At 43.2% G+C, this 22,147-nt stretch overlaps 1 protein-coding gene and 1 long non-coding RNA gene across 13 annotated transcripts in view; one reads left to right on the top strand and one right to left on the bottom strand.

Moving 5' to 3' along the window:
- LOC135280415 (uncharacterized) overlaps nucleotides 1-14,182 on the bottom strand; it is a 56,336-nt gene extending 42,154 nt beyond the window's left edge. For 5 of the 8 annotated variants that reach the window (XR_010347361.1, XR_010347357.1, XR_010347364.1 and 2 more), the window contains exons 1-3: nucleotides 10,513-14,148; nucleotides 7,303-7,412; nucleotides 1,169-3,558 (exon numbers count right to left, since the gene is read on the bottom strand). This is a non-coding gene — a long non-coding RNA (uncharacterized LOC135280415). Of the gene's footprint in view, nucleotides 1-177; nucleotides 414-1,168; nucleotides 3,559-7,302; nucleotides 7,413-10,512 lie in introns of those variants that run through there. The other 3 variants (XR_010347360.1, XR_010347359.1, XR_010347363.1) reach the window with 3 other exon arrangements.
- The window catches only part of KCNIP1 (potassium voltage-gated channel interacting protein 1), a 292,230-nt gene that overhangs the window by 166,445 nt on the left and 103,638 nt on the right, over nucleotides 1-22,147 (top strand). The gene's annotated exons all lie outside the window — the stretch shown is intronic.

The raw sequence follows: 22,147 nt of genomic DNA, 5'->3' as shown, positions 1-22,147 counted from the left end.
CAGGGGAATGAGCTGGGTCTCAACAGCTTTATGAGGGAAGCTTCTTGTGTCTCTCTAAACCAGGGAATGACCCCAGGGTCTCCACAACTCCCGCTTTCAAAATTATTAAGAAAGCTTCTCTGAAGAATCAACTGAATCAACACAAAATGTCAAAAACAATCAAAAGCACCCATAAGACAATGTTCAAAATGCAATCAATTCTGAGTCCCCAATGTCCAAATAGATTTTCTTAGAGCTGGCAGGAGCGATGTGGGGTTTTGTTAGTATGGTTTATCAGGAAACTGAGTCAGGAGAAGGTTCCTTCAGTAGGGACTGGTTCTCTGCCACCTGTGGCTGTGTTGTTGTGATTGGCTCTGTACGAGGTATTGTAGGTGGTGGTGTGCTTGTTGGAAACTCCAAATAGAAATCATTAACTTTTAAGAAAAAGATGGTTACTTTAGGGAAACTTTCCTTTCTTTCCCTCCCAATCACCATCCCTCTGGTATACTGCTGTGGTGCTGTATTTCTTCAGCCCGACTAGCTCCCAGTACTGTCAGCAAGAGTGGGCTGCTCCCACAAAACTGTCGAATCTGGGGTGTGGCTGTAGGCCACAGCTGCTCTATGGCATAGGTGGACTGCGTTGGGGGTAGGACTGCACTGAGGATAGGAACAAGGAACAGGGAGAGGTCTTTTGTATGTTTTGCAAAAGCGTTTATTCCCTGGGGAGTCAGGGACTGAAAGACGCTGAATCAAAGGCATACACCAACTTATAAACAGGGGAGCTCCCAGGGAGGATGACCTTTAGCCAATGGGGAGAAACTGGGTGGTGGAACACAAGGCGGGGAATACAATGTGTAAACCAATAGGGGAGTACAGGGGAGGAGAACAACTTAAACCAATGAGGCCTCGAAGGATAGCAAATTGATAGGGAAGTTTCTAAAGAAAGGGGCATGCATGGGAAGGGATTGAAATTCGATGGGAGGAAGAACAGGGGACAAAAGGGCAGGTCTTTGAGGAGATGAACAACTAGGGCAAAACCAACAACACAGGAGGAAAGGAACAATCCATTGGTAGTAAAATACACTATAACAATACAAAATAGGGGGAGGGTTATAAAACTGACTATTGGGACTGAATTACAATCAAAAACATACTGCAATACTTTAGAAAGGTTGTTTATGTCACTCACCTTGTAGCTTGGTTTATGTACACTTCACTTTACCCTGGTTCCCAGTGTGATGTTCAGCTGGTTCCTTCTCCTTGCCCCAGGCAGCACAAGGGATGTGGCCACGTTTCATGGCTGTATGCAGATTCAGAAGAGCATTTCCCAGTGTCCAAAAGTGAGTGCCTTTTTTAGGGGGGGCCTTTGCAGAGGTGGGTTTTGATTCCAGACACTTCTGCAAGGCTGTCCTCATAATGTGTCTCACAGATCACTCCTTGGACTTGAGCTCATAGGAAATCCCATGGCATTTGCCATAATAAAGCAATGGAAAAAAGGGAGATGAAATTTCTACTCTTTCTCTGACACCATACAGCTGTTGGTTTAGCTTCCTAGGGATGAAGTTATTCATATGTATATGTTCCCCATGCTATGATGGTTCCTTCTGTAAATGACAGGGTCTAGCAGACAGGGAAGCAGAGCAGCTGGGCTTACAAATGTAAAAGCCTGAATGCTGAAGTGAAGCATTCACAGCAGTTGTCATGAGCAGCCCTTATTTAAGGCTAGAAGTATCTATAGATTCATGTGGCATTTCCATTGTGTTGGTCTGCAGCATGTGATGCTTGGTCTTGACAGACTGGATGCAGTTTTTCAGAAGTAAGGAGTAGTCTGTGTTGTGCTCTAACGGACTGACTCAGCAATCTTTCAGCCTTCCCTTATCCTTGGTTTTATTGGGAAAGTGCTCTTCCTTTATAATTGTGAGCTGTGCTTCAGCTGTATTACCTGAATAAGGGGTGTGGTTTACACTTCCCCCTACCTGTCACTGGTTCTAGCAGAGATAGTGGCTTTCTTGATCTTCCATCCTATGCAGGCAGGTCCTTCCCATCAGCAGAGTACAAATGTGGCCAAGTTAAGCACTCAAAACACAGTGATGCTAGGGTGGAAGGTTTCTGTACAAAATGAACCTACATCCTGGCTGTAAATCCTGAGAATGCAGATCTAGCACAGAGAAATACATCAGGAGACAAGCTAAAGGAAAGCCCATGAAATAAATGGGCAGGAGATCTTTCTCCTTTTTTAATGCCTTTATTAAGAAGAATCAGCTCAGGTGGGGAGAAATCGACGGGTTGCGCCCACACCGCCGTTGCTCCCAGGCGTGGCACGAAGGAGGAGGATGATGCAGCTTTGTCCACTGGTCTGCAGACAGAACTGGGGACTCTGTCCTCACGGGAGAGTCGTTGAGTCCTTGGTTTGTTGGTTTAGAAACCCGGGGGGTCTCTTTAATCAGTTTCTTTTCAGGTTAGGGTGAGAAATAAAAAGATTCAAGCAGGTACGGGACAATGCTCCCATCCTTAGACGTCACTTTAAGTCACTTGTTGGCTCGTGATTTTAGGGGTTTTTCTTATAAAAACTGTAAAACTGTAAAAACCCAGGTTGCACTGCATTTCTCATTTGCATGTTGTCTCTGGTGTCACTGCCTATTCTCTTTACCCTGGAGGGTTTCCCTTGGTATCTCCTTGGCATACGGCCAGCATCAGGGAAACAATCAGTTAATCACCCGCCATTAACTGGTGATTAAGCGTTTTCTTCGGCAGGGAACCTAAAGGAGTCTGACTCGGTCTGGCTTGGTTTTTTTAACTCTGAAACTTAAAAAAATACAACTTTCTATTCATAACACCCAGGTTCAGCAACCAAAGAGTTGTCCAGTTATTGTAATAAAACAAAAAAAACAGGTGATTTTCTGTAGTTTCACCAATTGAGTTGCTATGGCCAAATTTCCAAAAAGAAAAAAAAATTCATTAGACTGAAAAATTTTTCCCATTCTGTAAAGTTTTAGCTTAGAATAGTGAGGAGAGAATGTTGCAGCAGGCAGTCTCAGCCAGTGCTGCTAACAGACTGCTCCTGCCCCCACATATGCTTCCTAAATAAGTTAATATCAAAGATTTAATCCATTATGTAGTTGAGTGTCTGTGTGATTTATATTTGCATGATATTTGTCATCTTGTTTCTTCTGGGTTTGTCCTTAGTACTCCATTGTTAATTTTCTGAGTGTGACTCTGAAGTTACCTTGGCGCAGGAATGAGCTGTCACAGTACTCTGCTCCACCAGCAGTAAAACATTCTAGAATGAAGTGGCAGTGAACAACCCACTTTAAGAAAAGCCTCCCTTGTTTTCTCTGCCACAGTAGCTCCCATTGATGGATTTCACAAAGTTGATCATGTTTTAAAGAACAGGGCCATCAGTCATGTACTTCAGGCTGTCCCAGGCACAGGGTGTATTTGTGACAATCTGAAAACAAACATGTTGCCAAAACATCCATCCCCATACTCATGTGGTATATAGCAAGATAAGAGATAAAGAATATTATTTGTTCTATCTGGAATTATTTTTTCCAACTCGGATCTTTGGAGACATGTTGTCTGGAAGAAATAAAACAGAGAAATTAAGACATTATCAATTAAATCTAATATTAAAGTGTTAATCAATAGTTGTTAGGCATCAGATAAATCTGATAATTTGTCAGTGAACCATAAAAGCAAAGTATTGGTGCAGTGGTAGCACATGTCCATTGTAGTTCTCTGGGGGATTAAACATGAGAGGAATGCAAGTACAGTGGTCCTCTCTCCTTATTTTCTTTTTCTTTCTTTCTTTCTTTCTTTCTTTCTTTCTTTCTTTCTTTCTTTCTTTCTTTCTTTCTTTCTTTCTTTCTTTCTTTCTTTCTTTCTTTCTTTCTTTCTTTCTTTCTTTCTTTCTTTCTTTCTTTCTTTCTTTCTTTCTTTCTTTCTTTCTTTCTTTCTTTCTTTCTTTCTTTCTTTTTCTTTCTTTCCTCTCTTTGGTTACATTCTGTGTTGATTTGCCTGCACAGAATGAATGGCTGTAACTGCTTTCTCTGCAGCACCTTGTTACCTTCCATTCAAAAACATTCCCAACAAAAGGGAAAGCAAAAGGATCAACAGGGAAAACCTGCAGAAAGCCTTGTTTTCATTTCACAGACAAGACATACAGAAAAGGTGGTAACTCAGGTATTTGCATTTAGAAGAATATGAAAGGAAACTCTTAACAAATCTGATTTCTGCATGCTGTTGCTGTTTTCTGTACATCTGTTCAACAAGAGAAATAGTGAAATAATGAAAGATTCCCCTCCAGCCTGTAAACATGCCCAGCACAGGAATTCTGCTCAATCCCACCTAACATTGCTATCTCTTTTGGCAGAATTATTGAAGTTTATTAGCATGATGTTATTTTAGCTGCTGTTTGAGCTTACAGTTTCACTAACAATGCAAAAACATTTCTGTAAATCAGCCACATGCCTGCGTGCCTGCTCCATCCCTGCAGTGGCTGGGATGGCATGTACCCCTGAGCCTTTGCCTGCCACTGGGCCATCATGAGGAAAAAGAAAGAAAGATTGTTTCACTCTGTGTTATTTTTATTTCCCACTCTTAACGGTGAACAGATATTTTGTCCTGCTCACCATGTCTCCTATAAGTCTTACAGCTATTCTGAGTACATTAAATACTACCCTTATTAAAACAGAAGAGAAGGAAGAAAGGGAGGGAAAAAAAACCACTGTTGATTGTGGGTGGGGGTATCCAAATCCCATCCCCACAGTACTAAAAAAAATCTTCCACATTGTCTTCCCTGTGCTTTGTTCCCTGAGAAGCTGTAGTGCTGATACTGGTGCAAGCCCTGGTGTTCCAGGTACCACACTGCCCTGCTGGGGCTGTCAGGAGCTCCACGGTGTTATGGCAGAAGCTGGACTCACTGGCTTGTTGTGTGCTGAGCTCACTGGTTAGAGGTGCTAAGCCCTCCAAACCAGCTTCTCTGATGGGAGTCTCAGTGCCTTATATTGCCCTGTGTTACACAGGATGAGTTGAGCTCCTGGCTGGCACATTATGTATTAATAGATTGCCCTTTAGGGACTTGTTGGTGAATAAATTGCCAACTTGCAATTACAGCAATTGGACTGCCTTCCTGCTCCCCAGAGCACAGCTTCCTGCTTGTGCAGGTGAAACTTTGAAGAGACACATGCCCAAGCCTCACCATGGAGCCATGTCCTACAAGCATTGTAAAAGCCCCTGAGCAGCACCAAGGTACCAGAGGAGTTCAGGTGTTGGCTACAACCTGCTGCCTCCTCACCACTGGCCACCCCATGAGACTTGGCATGCTCAGGTACAGGTATGACAAATCAAAAAACACTTCTCAGGCAGTTGGGCAGGTTCTTCATCATCTATTTCTCTGGATTTACTCAGTTGTTCAGAAACTAATGCAATTTCAAAGTCTTTTGAGCTCAGGATTACACTTGCCAGTAGAAGGATGGGACAGTATTGGGCAACACAGGAATATGGTATAGTGTTATGGCTGTGTTTTCTTGGGCAGAGGGTAAATATTAATGCTGTCCAATTTCTTTGAGAAAGGCAGCTGGCAGATGTTGTATCAGACTTTTTTCCCTAATTTGTTGTGTGTCAGGAGCCGCCACCACAGTGGCGGTCATGCTGAGCAATGAGGTGTGAGCAGGGCAGCTCTGGCAGCACTGGCCCATGCACATATGTCTCCCTGCTGGTACAGAGATTGTCTGTTTTTTTCCATTGACTACCACAACTAATACACTGTGTGCAGTGTAATAAATTGCTGGCCAAGTAGGATGTTCTGGCAGTCAGACTGTTGAATATCACAGATGCTGTAATTTCAGTACCCAGAGAGGATAAAACTGGGCTACTCCTGATGCACTGGCACAGCCAGGACCTTTCTACACCTGTGGTGTTGTGTAGGATCTCACACCGGCACTGCATTTAAGATGGTTTGGTGGAGATAGTCCTGATCTCCTTCATTGAGGGTTTTATGAATAAGTGGGCATCAGGAGCAGCGTACACTTTCCACTTCCATCATGGCAGGATATACATCTGCAAACAGTTTTTTTGGAAACTCAAATACAAACATTTACATATAAATTTCACTGACTTCAATAAATTGCCCTATTTGATATGCAAGGTTTTTACCTAAATCTGACTTTCCCATGTGTAAAGGAAATCAGGGAAAGCATTTAGCACTAAATAAATTAGATGCACAATGAACTAACTTTGTTTCATCTGCCACAATTACTCATCACTAACATTTCATTAACATTAAATGCTTATCAATAGGTTTACAAATTAAAGTGGTCTAACAACTTTCCAGTGATTCCAGGCAAGGCCCAAAGGCATGGATAGCAGGTAGACAGCCTCTGTTGGGTGTCATCATAGCAAACAGCAGTGACTGTGCCAGTCTGGCTGCTGACTCTGTGGCTTGTCCAGCAACTACCCCGAGGGATGCTGGAGTTGTTTTTCCTATGAAATGAATCCATTCATGCAGGTTTATTACTGGCTGTTTTTAAGGAAAACCCCAAATGAAGCTGTAAACCAAATTTAACGGATATAATGCTTTTCCTTACTTCTGCCTGTATTGAGCTTGCATGGCCAAGCTTTGGTAGCAGAGGGGCTACAGGGGTGGCTTCTGTGAGAAATTGCTGAAAGTGATCTCCAGTCTGGCAGAGCCAATCTTTGGCAGCTCCAAAGATGGACATGCTGCTGGCCAAGGCTGGGCCAATTAGAAATGGTGGTAACACCTCTGTGATAACAGATGTAAAATATTTGAAACAAAAACTTTGCCTTTTCAAAGACATGTCTGGAAAACATCTAGGCAACAGTTTTTTGCAGTTTAGTGCTATTTGGATATGAATGTGCCCTAGCCTTAATATAATAGAAGATAGCTGGGGACTTCAAGACACATGAAGAAGAATATGGCTTCACAAAAACAACATCAGGAACTAATTGCAAGACCAGTGGGTTAGAACAACACTAAACTGCCAAAAATCCCTGGATAGTTAGTTATTCATGGTGAAATGAAATCTAGCAATTGAGTGGGGAAATGTGGCTGTAATAAAAATTATGCCTGGAATATTTAGAGAAGTTTATCAAACAGAGTTCAATGAAAAATATAGTATTAACATTTATAGGCCTTTAAGACAATCTTCTAATTTCACTTTGAGCTACATCATTTCATGCAGCACCAAGTCCATTGCAGCATGTTGTGTTCATTAAAGAAAAACAAAAAACCCCCTACTTAAACAGAAACACATCTAAAGGAATCCCAGGCTGGGGCAGGACAAATACCTACAGAGTACTTACATTGTGTTTTCTCTTCTTTGGCACATACACTTCTGACAGTAGGCAGGGTTGTTTAAAAGGCTTCACCGCTGATGCTTGCTACAGAGGATTGGAAATAGTTGACTCTTTTCCTAGACAAGAGTTAAACAAGAAATATTTGGGAAATGTTTCTGAACATATTTTTTTATCCCAAGAACTTGTCTATCTTGCACAGAAAGCAAAGAAAAGCAAAGAAGAATCCCCATCTTCTGTTCTGAAAACTGGTAATCTTGTGTTTAGCCTCTAGCTAAGAGGAGCTATAGAAGATGGAACGTTCCACAAAGTTGTTATTTCATTCACAGAAACATGCATTCCTGACAAGTTGAAAGACACTTTCACCACCTATTTTTGCATTGTGCATGTAGGTGGTTCAGCTCCCAAATATGTCTGTGCTGCATCCGGAAAAGATTTCAAATGTAAGCATTTATCATCACCCACTGAACTTTTGTCCTTCTTTCCTACTCTATTGATGCTTTCAGCATCACTGAGCCTTTGCCTCATAGTTATTGGAACATACAGTGCTGCATACTTGGAAGTGTGTGTGGGCCCCCCCCAGTCCTGGGATCAAGTCTTCCAGACACTTCTCATTGATGTGAATCTGCTGGGAAGACCCACTGTGAAAGGCTGAAATGCTGCCTACCAGCCAGTCTGCCTGAAACTTCTCATTTCTGACAAGCGCCATTTAATTTTGTCCTGTTTAATGTCTGTGTTAGAGCAGAGGCTTCCTTTGCTTTTTGAGGTTTAATGAATGATTCAGGGCAGAGTGGTTCTTTTGTCATGAAGGGAAAGCCACCACAGCTAACAGTGTCAAATGCTCCTTTGATGCCAGTTTGCAGGCAGAATCACCATTCTTTGCTTTAATCCATTTCTTTGCTCCTTTTCTTCATTCCCCATTCCTAACTACTTGTGACTCCTAACATCAGTGTCACAAGTAGTGCAGCCACAGTGTTTTTATGGTCAAGTTCCTGTGGCTTTAAAGAATGTATGAAACAGGATTGTGTTGCACACAGGCTCACCCAGCACACCATAAGCTAAACAGCAAATTCAGTTAACGAGCAGTAAAAATTGGAGTCTCACGAGGATCATTAAAGGCTGTGACTGAAGTCTCTTTTCTCTAGGTGATGCTTAATGTGATAATTCAAAAGGATCAGTCTTCTGTGTTCTTAAGGAGGGTGCTGCCGAGCTCAGCACTGCCTGATGTTCCGTGCCTCACTGACCTTTGTTCACGTATCAATACATTCCCTGAGGAATGCAGGCAGGACTTTAGGTGCTTGGCATATGGCTTATGGAGATTTTTTTCTTCCTGCCTTGAGTGAACCCATTTGCTGCCCTTCTGGCTCAGTTAGAGTTGCCTACCACTGTTACCAACCTGGTACATGTGGAATTGGAGGGAAAGCAAATCCAGCCAGTAAAACACTGTCTTTTGCTGTATGTATACTGTGACAACTGAAATCTAATGACAAATTGAACTTCTGTTCTAGACTGCAATCTATAGACTAAATAAACCCCTGTTATTACTCACTTTAAAACTAGAGAATATCCTGGACAATCAGAACACCAATAGTAATAAAGCAGCTTCTAGTGCCATTATTTAAGACGATCCAAGTGGACAAGGTTTGACCAGAGAAGTCTCATGTTTTATTAGACCAATGTAACCCGCAAAAAGGCAGAGCCCAGAGGCTCCAGCATTGGAATCCCTATGAGCTGCAGTAGGTGTGCTCAGCTTCCAGGCTCATCCCATCCAGTCACTGCAGACTGTGTTTTACAAGGAGCTTCTCACCGTTTGGAGGCACAAATATTGCCATCATGTTTTTTGCAGTGAATAAACAGCATTTTCATTTTGTGGGAACAAAAATGCCTTCAAAACCTAGAATATCTCATAGCACTTAGTTGTTGTTGTTTCTTGTGTTTCTTTGAATATTTTTTTCATTACAGTTGCTTTTTCCTTAAATATTCCCTGCCAAATGGTTGTGAAAGGGAGCTGCTGCAATTATTAATTTCAGATTGAGACCCCCTTTTTTTCTGTTTTTTTTTTTATTTTGTGAATCAGCTCTGATTTCAGTTAAATCAGTTGTTTATTCCTAAGCATACACAGGAAAGATTTTTAGACTGTGAATGTTTGCTTTAGAGTGTTTGCTGCAATTATGGGTCATTTAATTATTTGGAAATGTCTGTTCTGTTGCATGGGGCTTTGGAATCTTAGGCTGCATCAGTGGAGAGTAACAGTAAAGCAGTTTTCAGTGTGAAATTGGCAGGGAGGGTGTTGCGGTCCACAGAGGTGGTGGACACAACCTTCCCCGAGAGCGTCTTGCACCAATGGGTAGGAGCCATGAGAGCACCAGCACACAGACTGACACACACACACATACAAACAGACAGACACACACACGCACACGCACACATGCAGCAGCTCGGCAGTGAAGACACGGGAGGGATCCACCCACCAAAGACAAACGAGAGTCCAGGGTATAAATACAGGGAAAGAGGGGGCAGAGGAGAGCATCAGGGATCCAATGGTCTGAGGGCTCAAGGGTGGTACATGGGGAAGGAACCAATAGGGAGTGGCAGGGTGGATGGGTTACACAAACCAGTGGGAAGACAGGGAAGGGAGAACTCACTAGAAAATGAACATATATAAAGGTAAAATGGGTAGGGAAGGCCAACAGGCCAATAGGAAGGACAGAACTAGGACACATTACATAGTGCTGCAGAGCAGCATGGGGGAAGCTTCTTTCCTCACCTTGAGCTCTGAGGAATGCCCAGAGCCTAATGTGCATGTCTCCAGGTCATTACTGATGCCCTCTCCCCAGTAGGCTCACAGGCCTCCACAGGAGGGGGCATTCATTAATGCAAGATAAAAATTTGTAAGTATTTTTCAAAATACTCAACCAGTGGACAAATGTTCCAGTGAGTAAGAATATTCCTGTAGTGTTTTAGCAAGTCATGATTGTTTTCATTTCACCAGCATAACAGTGATTACAAAGAATCTCCCAAAATCTGAAATCTTGAGCTTCTACCTTGAAAGCCTGATCAAAAGGTTTTCACATCATTTTGGCCTCTTGTTTTTCATCACAAAAGCCTTATGTGCATTTCTCCCCCTCCACCCTGTCAAGCAGTGCTATTTCTCCAGCTCCCTCTCCTGTGCCCTTGTAACTGTCAGCTTCCAGGTATTGTATGGTTGTAGTCTCTTACCCTTACTCAAAACCTCAACATTTTTCACTCCTTGGTTGCCAGGGTCAGCTGTTACTTGTCTCTGCCCCAGCACGGGAAAAGGTGGTTCTGGGCAGGCCGCGCTTTCGAAGAAGGAGTCTGGACTCTTGCTTTTTGGTCTTCAGTTGAGTTTATTGTTCCTTATCTACAAAGTTTTTCTGTCTGTCCAGCCGAGGTCTGATCAGCAAGACAGCCAAGGGCACTCTCCCCCGCCCACGGGGTGGTTGTCTCTTTTATAGTGAAAACTACGTATTAGATATTTACCTTTAATTTCCAATACTTTCTGCCCTTGTTGGCAAGTGCACCTTCTCTATGAACCAATGCACACATGCCAACATCATCCTGAACATGGATGCCAAGGAGAAGAAAGAAGAAGGACAGGGCACGCCCAAATCCCTCCATCTTAGAACCCTTGACCCCCATGTACAGAATTTCAAACCCCCCTGTACAACATACAAAACCCCCCTGTACAGTGCTCCAAAATTTTTCCCTTCACCCTGTGATTCCTACTACTATGCTACTTAAACTTTTGTGGCCTGTAGTTCTTCATATAAGGTTGGCAATTTGCTCCATGAATTAAGATTGAATTTCCAGGTGTCTTTGGCTTCCTGCCAGGGTCTCTGAGCCCCTGCCAGGGCTTTGAGACATCCAGGGCGTCCAGAGATGTCCTGGGTCCCGACATCTCCCCCTTCTCTTTGCCACAGAAAACACCTTTTTGGCAGTCTCATTCAAGGCCTGCCACATGCACTGCAAAAATGCATGGCCAAAAAGAGCAGAAGAATTACAAGTCCCATTAAAATGTAAAAAACTATCATCTAGCAAAAACTCTATATCACTGATTCCCACACCCATAAAAAAGCCCAAAGTCCACAATCTTCTGTGGATAAAGCACAAGGTTGGAATCTCTTCGCAATCCACATCTGTGTGTCCTCTCTGCTTGCCGAATGGTCAATGTTTTCTTTCTCTCAATAGAGTTTCACATTCTTCATTGAAATCGACCTGGACTTTGCACCTGTTAAAACACAAACAAATCCCACATCCCCACAGGGACTGAAGGATTTTCTCAAAATCCTGGAGGTGAAGAATGGGTCCTGGTTCCATTTTGCAATGTTACATAGAGAAATGTAAGATAACAGTAATTAGGAATAGATTCAGATAATACAATCAACCACACATACAAGATCAGACAATTACTAAACACTATAACACTGAACTCTCATCCCAGAGTCTGCGACAGCTGATAAACCTTAAAACGACAGAGAATTGGAGAAATCATGTCCGGATTCATGTTTCCCCCAACTCCCTCTGAAAATGGCTCAGCTATCATAAATGGTCAAATCGCCAAGTCAAAAAGACTTGAATACTATTTGATGCAGAAAACATCTGGGTTGATTGTCAATCACTCCATCCAAATAGAGCTAGAGCTTGGCCAGAGCCCAAACTCTAATTGGTGGGTATCACTTAACACATTTCTTAAACAAGACTTTTTTAAAAACAACAGTTATAAACAAGAAACCTTAGGGCTACAAACCAATCAAACCAGCAAATAATTGAATCCTTCTGAAGTTTCTGTCAAGACAGAGATTCTCCAAACACAACAAACTTCTTGAATTCTCTGCTGGACTACTTCTGGAATAATAATTAAAAGAACCACAAGACTGGCAATCTGGATAGAAAACCCTCAGAAACATTATAAGTAGTTAGGAAATAAAGAAAGACAGGATCCTGAGGAAAACATGACTTGCAGGTGATCGCACAAGGAGATACGAAAACACATGAAAGCCAGCTGCAAATGTTACAACACACCAACAACAATTCTCATCACAAAAATCTGAAGACTCACACCACAAAATCAACTCATCAACAAGTGCTTGAAGGAGTTAACACAACCTTCCCAAAGCATTCATCCAACATTAACAATAATAATCATTTATCAGCATTACTTACAAAGCCCAAAAATAACAAAGATTATAAATTCAATATCAACAATTCTTAAAACTTTGAATCTTGGGGTATCAACTGATGACTCCACAAGAGGATCTGATTGACCTTTCCCAAATGCTCTTTTAGGACACCTTGGGTAATTGAATCTTTACTAATACTTTCATCTTTACATGACATTTTGTCTGCCTGGGAATAATTTTTCACCATAGAAGAATTCTATCTATATCATATTTAGTATAACATTAATTTGTATAAAGTTGTATTATTCCTCAGCTGCATTGATTGATTGCAGCAGTTGTGGTTGTTGGAACTCGAGCCTGCATGGATTTTGACTGAGCCAGCAATGGAGGTTGAACACCTGAGCACCGCCCTGAGATGGGAGAGGTCTGAACCACAGGGGTTGGAACCGAGGAAACCAGAACCGGAGAGGGAGATATGGAACCCCGAGATCGGCCCCTCCTCGCCCGAGACGCCACAGGGGATCGGACCCGTCCCCGACTGCGCTCCCTCCGCATTTTCCGCGCGTGCGCTCTCTCGGGAATGTCTCCTGTCTCCCCTAGGCTGACGTCACTGTCTCCATCCCGCTCCTCCTCTGATGTCTCCTGCCCAGTGTCTGTCCCTGACTCTCTCTCCTCCTTCTCTGATGCCGTGTCCATTCCCCCGCCCGTGTGTACAGTCCTTGCCTCGCTCGTGCCCGTGTTTGCCCCGCGATGCGAGCGGACCGCCGCGGCTCGACTTCTGGGTCCTGCGTCACCGCCCTGCGTCCCCTACGTCTACTTACGGGTGCTGCTCGGAATTCCGCAGCCGCTCCGAGCTTGTTCCCCGCGTCTGACGTGGACGCTGTGGTCTGGGAGCCCTTCCCGGATGTCCCGCGTGTCTCGCCCCCCGCGTGCGTCTTCGGCACGGCGCCCGCCAAGGCCGCCACCCCCGGTGTGGGTCCCTCAAAACCCGTACCAAAACTCGTGTTCCCCACCGCTTCCGCGCCCCCCCCCGCCGGTCACAACCGCCGCCGTCGCCGCTGCGCCGCCGCGAGAAAGCGTTTCCCCATCCCCCTTCGATCCCCCTCGAACCGCCCTTCCCGATTCTTCCGCCTCCCCCGCCCCTTCGTCCCCCGAGACTCGAAAATCAGGAACCGTTGTCCCCACGGGATGTCCCGACTCTTCGATCTCGCTGGGTGGAGATCTCAGCTCTTCTGGGGTTGGGATTGTATTCGCGTCTGAATCGGAGCCTGAACCCCCTTCAGTTTCTGGGGTTTCAGGGCGTTTTGGAGGTCTCCTGGATCTTTGGGATGACGGGGCTGGAAGCAGTGCCTTTCCCCCCTGCTCCCCTCCCTTGGGAGCTGTCCCCCCCGGGCCAGTTGGGACCAGAGCCAATCTCTGCTCTAAGCCTTGGAGCAAAGTTCTATTAAAAAATGCATGAAAGACTCCTTGTCCTCCTATGTCTTAGCAGGAGCTGCAACAGCACTGTAGTGGTGCTTGCTGGGGAAGAGGCATTGTTGTGATGGGAGCCAAAAGCCAGCCTGGGGCTGGAATTCACAGGAGCCCCAAATACTTATCAGAAGAAGAGCCTCTTGCTGGGGAGGACTTAGTGCTAAAGGCAAATGTAAATGTCCTAGACTCAAGCGGAGAACAGGTTCTGGAGAACCTCTTTCAGCAACATCTTGGTGTGTGCAAAGCAGACAGGTTAAGCTGAACTTTCAGTAGCACTGGCGTGTCACCAATGACTGTGCTGCAACCTCTGCATTTCAATGAGGTAGCAAGGTAGGAGAGTGAAGATTCAGGATGAAACAATCTCAAAATTAGACAGTACTTGTGATGTTTGCAAAGCTGTAGCAGACTATAAGAACTTCTGCTTTCTGTTGCCCTTGCTGTACAATTTGAAGAATAAATTATTTCAAAGAGCCTTTATATTTTTGTATCTGGGATGAAATACTGTTGTGTTGGATCATTCATCAACAATCCAGCAAATTCAGAATTACTATTTGCTTGTACAGGATTTGTCAGCAGAATTGGAATAAATAATTTTTGGTACGTGTTAAAAGCCCTGGTACTGTTTTAGCAAGCTCTTCATTTTCATTGGAATGGACTCCTGCTCTAGGAGGACAGCTCTAGGTATTGTATTCAGTTCTTGGTTTTTTAAGTACAGGCTTAACCAAACAGTTATATCCACAACAAAACAGCATCATAGTAATCTAAAATAATTAATTTTAGTTTTTTCTGCCTTTTGTTACCATTATTGCAAATTTTAATCAAGATTATTTCACATCAAGGAAGTTTCCTTAAGTTGTGTTATCTGCATATTATATGGAAATCACAAAGCTCAAGTATGTAATCATGTGAAAATAGTATGTGTTCATTTCTCTCCACTCCTAAAGTATCAAACCAGATCTTTTTTTTCTGGGATGCTGATGTTCTCTACTAAATCTCTACTCCCTTTTCTCACTCCCTTTTTTGCATTTGTTCTGTAAAGATGTCACACAACCTAGTTTGCACTGGTAGCTGCTGGAATCAGACTCGCTCATCAGAGAAGCCCAGTTAAAGGCTGGGCTAATTCACCATATCTTTCAATTATTCTTATCACCATATCTTTCGATTCCATTTCTTCAGATTTCTGTGATTTTTTTACATGGAAGCTCTTCACAAGCTGTAGTTCTTCAGATTAGCCAGGCATTTGTCCTCCCGTAATGCTGATTGTGCTGAGATAAGCCTGACATTCGGGGTTGATGTTGAGCCTGTGGCTCACCAAGCCTAAGCCACACAAGCCAACTGCCTCTTTTATATCCTGCATGATGTACATCTTTTATAAAGCTGTTCTGTCTTTAAGGAAAAGTAATCAAGGAAATAGCACTTCTGATAGCATTGCTGATAGCATGGCACCAGCTGTAGGAACAAGAAACCCGAGCTACTGCTCCTGCTCTGGACCAGGATGTAAGTCCCTCCTGGAAAAGGTGAAAAAACTCATGTAAAGGAAAAAATAATATCTGAAAAAAAATTATGAAATTAACACACAGGGAATATAGTCCTGGTGGGGCACAGCTGGACACAGCTGAAATGCCATCTTTCTCATTGCTCTGGTTACCAATACTCTAATGGGTCAAATTGTTCAGAAAAATGTGTCCTCTGTCATTCAGGTATGTGTGTAACAAACAGGGCTGTAGTTTTGCTTGCTTGTTCTTCTGTGCTCTCACTTGTTCTGTACTTCCATGGCTTTTCCATTTTTGTACAATTCTTTATGTTTCATGCAGACTGCTTTTTCTTCTTCATGCTTGTAACAAATCTTAGACATCTTACTGTTAAGAACAGTTTTCTTAATCCATTTTTAGTTTTCCCTTTGTTAAGTAAACCAGTCTTGTACAGCAATTCAGGAGGGTCTTTGCTCTGTTTCATATGAAATTGTAATGGAACAGCAACATATTCTAAAAGAAAAACCTGGTGACCATCATTCAAATTACTTCAGTAGTTTAATCTAGCAGTGCTTGATGGAAGGCTGATTGCAGGAGGGCTGCAGTGAGAGGTGCTTGCTCTCTTTCTTGTCACACATACCATCAGCTGCCATACTGCTGCTCCCCAGTGCAGGCTGCTCCCATTTCAGCAGAGCTTGCATTTGTCTTCTGCTTCAGGTGTTCTCCCAGATTGAACTCCATCACCCGAACTACTCCAATAACTCATTTTTCTCCATGAGTTCTAGCACTGGGTGCTGCTGAGGATGCTGGTTGGTGATGGACCTCCCAGATGCACTCCCCATCCCACTCCTGAGGCCCTGTATCTCTCCTGCCCCCCTGCAGACCTGGGGCATTTCTCATTCTTGCTCTTGTTTGGGCTGTGTAACTTCCCAGGCACTGCTGTGAGCTCACATAAAGAGTATAAAGATTCCAGGGGATTAAGGATATACTTTCTTTACTATGAATCCCTATGGAAAGCAAGAGCAGGTATTTAAATTCTGCTGGATGTTTCAGCTCACAGCCACATTAACTGTCTCCATATTAGAATAAATCTCTTGAATGAGAGATCTGAGGTTGGTATTAAACCTTGGTCTCAGAAGTCCTAAGGCTAGAAGAGTCACCTCATCCAGTCAGACCACTTACTGATTTTATCTTGAGCTGAATTCTCCAAACTGGACCAAGTCTGTGAGTAATGGAGCTCTGTGGAGCTGCACCAGGCTTGGCTGCTCCCCTGTCACTGGGCTCCAGGCTGTTACTGCTTAGGGTAAAAGGGTTGCCTGGCCGGCTGTGTGCTCTAGGCAGGCTCTTCCTAGAGCAAAACCACCCCATTTTAGCACTGCACTCACAAAATGAGCTCTGCAAAACTTAGCAATTCCTTAGTGCATGATGCAATTATCTCTTTTAATTTTATTTTTCTGGCCTCAAAATATGTGAACAATCCTGTTTAAACCTGCACTAGCTCTGTATCCTTCTGTATTTTCTCCCTCAAGTGACAGATCATAATTTCAGAGCTGATCATCACATAGGAGACAGGTGCCTGAGATGAGAATATTTTAATATTTGTTTTTAAATTATTCTGGTCAAATGGATCTACATATCAATTGTTTAACTCATCAGCTCTTAAAAAGTATACTCTGTGGAAGGTAAAGTGAAACTTGGTGTAGCCTGAAGAATGGTAGAGAGGTGTGACTCATCCTTCAGAGATAAAATTTTTCTTTTCAGTGATTAATGAATGCACTATAGGTCAGGCAGGAAAGTCAGTCAGAGCAGTACATGGCAAAAAGATTTAACTCAAAAGAATGTTCTTGTATTGTCAACACAAATTATATAAGCAATTTGTTTTAAATTAGTACTTTCAATAAAGGAATTAATGGTTCAGGAAAATCTCTGGTTAGAAGTTTTCCTATTTTATGAACAGATCAGTTTCTCTTTGCCAGTGTGTTACACCGCTCCCTCCAGCTAACACAGAAAGATTCTTGCAATTACAGGAGCTATCAGCTCCTTAATGATAAGGATTTTAATTTGGCTGCTTCTAAGACATGCCATGCATAGAAAGCACAAGGTCTTCAACCCCTTCTGTACAAATTGTAATTACAAGCGAAACTTCAGCAGCTAGTTCACAAGCTAGGTCTTCTTTAAGGTTCTGAATGTATTCAGTGGTGAGGCCTTGGGGAGATCTGCAAGGAGCTCTCTGGCAAGCTGAGGTTTCTGCTGGCAGAAAGCCGTGGAAATGAAACCCTCTGTGCCATGCTGGGGTTCAGCTGTGCTTCTGGAGTAGGTGCCCTGTGCAGAGCCTGAGGGGAAGCCCAGCTCTGCCGTGCCCGAGCTCTGCTTTGCGGGGCAGGGACGGCCCATCTCTGCGGGGCCGGCGGGTGCCACGCAGGCTGCCACTAGCCTCATGCCTGCAGGGAATCGTGGCAGCGTTACTCGGCTGCAGGACTTCTCTTGCTGGCTTTTAATCACTTAGTTAAAATAAAAAGACACAAAATGTGAATTGTGGTCGTCAAGCAAAAACCATCTTAATCTGCAAATCAAGAACGGTCGATCCTTGTTATTTCTTTCACATTTGCCATTACAGTTTGATTTCATTCTGCAACTGTTTACTTAGAAATACAGGCTTTTTTTTAAGGACTTCTGTTTTTTTAAAAAATTCTTCAACAGGACCAAAAATGCATCCCCTCGCTGCTAGACTGCAAGAGACTTCTGTGCTGCTACAACTAATAAATATTTTTAATATAGTTCCTTCTCTTCCAGCCTTTCTGAAACAATTAAGAGCCCTATTTGAATTCTGATTCATGCTAGCAAGATGTCATTAATGCCCATGTCTTAAAATGATTGCCCACGTTAAGGAAGAAATAAATTACATTTACCCTGATGGGGACTTCATTTTTAAATGTCTTTGAAAACAGCAAGAGCTGTTTCTTGCTGAAAACAGCAAGAGCTTCATTTTGTACATGACTCGAGGCTTCCCTGGGCTGCCAGCATTGGTGTCTCCAGGAACAGCAGGGAAACACTCTGGCCCAGCTGGCTGCCACAATTAGCACAGGCACATGCTGCCTTCCCCTAATTACTGTGCACTCACTGTGGGCCTTGAGTGATCCTTCAGCATGTGCTCCATGTGCTGCAGACTTGGAACAGCCTTGCTCCAGTGGTCCTTCCTCCCACTCTCCTCTGGGTGCCACAGACCAGTGAAACAGAAACAGATTTCAGTAAACAATTTAGATGACCAGGTTTTCATTTTTCTGAATTTTCCATCTGTTTTCACACTGGGTTTCATACTGATTGTACCATCCTTTGGTTGCTGATAGCTACGGGTAGCAATTATTACTAAGCAGGTTTAAAGCAATCTCTCTTTGATTTTGATGTGGGGGAGTTGATTGATTTTAGTTGAGACACACTGAACCCAGATTTTCACAAATCTGAAAACCTCAGGGCATTCTTGGCATCAACATGAGTTTGAGTGAGAGTTGCAGAACCCTCCCCATGTCCAGAGCTGCATTTATATTGGCCAAAGATCTCCTACAAGCTCTATGTCTAGGTGCAAACTGATGCTCTGTATACAGCCCCATATGGTGTTCATTTTATCTTGAGAAAAGACAATACTTACAGTCATCTATATGAGTGTTTGATACTATGTGCTCTCTGCCTGCGCTGCTGGAAGGTCCTTCCCTCTCATTATTCATTAGTGAGTTATGAAAAATAACTTGGCAATGTAAATCCAATATCTGTTGGAAAATGGATATTGCGCTCGTGCTTGGTATTCTTCTTGGCAGAGGCAGTAATGACAGCAGGTGGAAAATTAATCTCCTCCTGGTTATGGCATTCACAAACACCAGAGGAACATGAGGATGGTACACTGGACAGCAGGAATGTGATTCAGGTTAGCTGACCAGATTGCAGTAGTGTGCCATTTTTTTTTTTTTTTTAAAGAGATTATAAACTTTACAGTTTAAGATATGAAATTGTCATTTGTATCATTCCTGAACTTAACAGGTTTTTTGCCAGAGGAGTTTTATTTAAAGAAGTGTCTATTTTGGAGCCCCAATTTCTTGATTTTTCCTGATCTTTCATGTAGTGTAACTCTTTCCACAGCTGTGACTGCAAATGATACTGATCTATGCAAGAGTTACACATGGAAGGGGGTTTAACTTAATATGGTGAAAGAGAAAGTCTTATGCTGATCTTTTATTTGAAGAATCCAAGTACTGCTTCATGAGGGAGCCATCTCAAACCACCATTCAAGTTTCACAGATGAGCTTTTAAAAGCTTCTTCCTAGAAGAGCCACGTGCACTGCATGGTTTGCAGTTAAAACACCATGGCCCTCTGTATACAGCTGACTAGTTGCCATTGTCCTCCTTTAGCTGATAAAAACTCCATTGTTTACTACTTCCAGCAACTCATGCTCCTTCCTCTACTTGGCCTTTTGCTTTCCCATTCCCAGGTGTAGGAGGAGGAAGCACAATATGCAATGGGAGTAAGAGAAGTTGAATGTCAGAGAGTTTTAGTGTTTGAATGTGAGGTTTATGCATGCTACAGAGCATGGTTTTCTTGTCCCAGAAGATGGAGGAAATGGGCTGGAACTTCCTTCTCTGCACATTTTGTTATCCTAAATGTTTTTTCCACCGCAGGTTCCTGGGAGAGGTGTGTCCATGTCCAGACTTTCCAAGACACAGGATTTACAGTCAGCCGACCTTTTCATGACTGTGAGATATGAAAAAAAGTACCTGCCATAAAACTCTGGTAACCTGCCTGCTGCTGCTCTGGGCATAACAGAGTTGACCAGAGGGGCTGCAGGTGGGTGGCAAGGGAAGCTCCTGTCTCTGGTGGACCAGCTCTCATGTGCTGCCTCACACTGATAAAACTTACAAGTTGGGGCAGGCTGCAAAGTTCCCCTGCCCAGGTGAAACCTGGCCATGTTCTCTCAGCAGATCTTAGCTCAGCTTTTTCCCAAGTCTTGCAGATTCTGAAGGTGGTGTTGGCCTAGTCCACCTAGTCCACCTCCTGCTACTGGGAGTCCACCTAGTCTGGCACTGAGGTAACTCTGCTTCATGGAATATCCAGTAGGATAGTCAGCCATAGTGACAGCCTGTTGTGATTTAGTATTTGATACTGCTTTGGTCCAGCAAAAACAACTATTGGGTGTCACATGAGTGGATTTCTGTTGGTGTGCGGGGAAAGAAAGTGCTCCAGGCCAGCTTCTCACTGGGGAAAATATCCACATGTCAGGCTGAAATTGGATCCCTTATGTTAGGCTAAATTGGACTTCACCTGCCTTGAAATTCTCTCCAACTATGCTCTTTCCAAAAGAAAACAAACTAACAAAGATCATTGCCCACCTGTAAATGAGCAGAACCTGTTCTCTAGTCTAGGAGGAGACAGTTAGACATAATTATTTGTTCTGATCAAAAATTAGTAGAAAAGCCTGCCATGCAATTAGCCTTGCTGTATGCATGGGAAGTTGGATATTAAAAGAAAAAAAAAAAGAAGAAAATGATAAATGGGAGAAAATAAACTGAGCTGTGAGACTATGATGCTCTACTGCCACATGGTACAAACACATTCCTTGTTTATAACCCCCTTACACTTTACAAATTATGCTGTCTCATAAATCAGATAGTTAAACAGTGCTTTATTATCTCTAGTATGGGGAGATGGTCTGCAGTGCTGCTTACAGGGCAAGCTCTGCCCCTTCTGTCCCTAGTGCAGGCTGAACCCTGGGCTTTGCCTGCAGCTGCAGCAGCCCCAGAGACTCTTGGGCTACTGGAGTGTGTAATCCTCCTTCCTCTGTCAGGAGTGCTGTGCTCCCTCAGCTTCACCTGCCTAAGTCCAGCCAGCGTGGAGAGTGCCTGCTGCACCTTCCAGCCATCCCTCCACAGCAGTAAACCAGCCTTTGCTGTTAACTGCAGGCACCAAAAATGGGCTTCACAAAGAAATAAGTAAAAGGAATACTGTGCTTTAAAAAGTATTGAAGTCTTGCTTTTTAGGTTTTAGCTCCTTTTGCTAAGAGGAGTTTCACTTACTCATTATTCAAATCCCTTCTGAAAACCCATTTGTTGTGAGGCTGACAAATACTAATCTGCATACATCATGTAGTTTCCAGTTTACAGGGAATGCGATTTACATCTACATCTCCGATCTCCTACTGTGTGGGTGTCTTCTCTGATGGATTTTTTTGCACTCTGTATTTGGTAAATGCAGGGAGGCAGAGCACCTTCTTCTCCCTCCTAAATTGCCAGCCATATTGTCAGTAGGGAACTGTCAAACCCTTTCTGTTTTACTGTTCCAGTGGTATTCTGCAACCTGCCCACCAGATATTTTAGTTTTCCACTGACATTTGAATAACCCACTCTGCACTTTCTTGCTTAATTCTTTCGATAATGCTTCAAAAGAAAACCCTCAAGACTGTGCAGCAGCTTGGCATCCTGTACTTGGTGATAATACTGTTGGTATATCACATGTCACTTGGTCTAAGCAGCAGAAAGCAGTATCCTTCAAAAGCAGCTACTTGCCTCTAAAAAGGTTACATGTATGGCTTTGTGTGATGGAAAAATAATGTATAGCAAAGATATTTTTTTATTATTGGGAGGGACACAAACAAGAGTGAGCTTTAGGGAATAGAGATGCACTTTGGGCTAATAACTAAAAATTTGTGTTCAGTGGCATTATGGAGATCACCAAAGAATGGGAGTTAACGTGGCGATCATAGTATGGGAAGGTGGAGAGATTCAGTT

This window comes from Passer domesticus, chromosome 13 (assembly GCF_036417665.1).
Source record: "Passer domesticus isolate bPasDom1 chromosome 13, bPasDom1.hap1, whole genome shotgun sequence".
Taxonomy (NCBI): domain Eukaryota; kingdom Metazoa; phylum Chordata; class Aves; order Passeriformes; family Passeridae; genus Passer; species Passer domesticus.
This window is presented reverse-complemented; position numbering and strand designations above follow the sequence as displayed.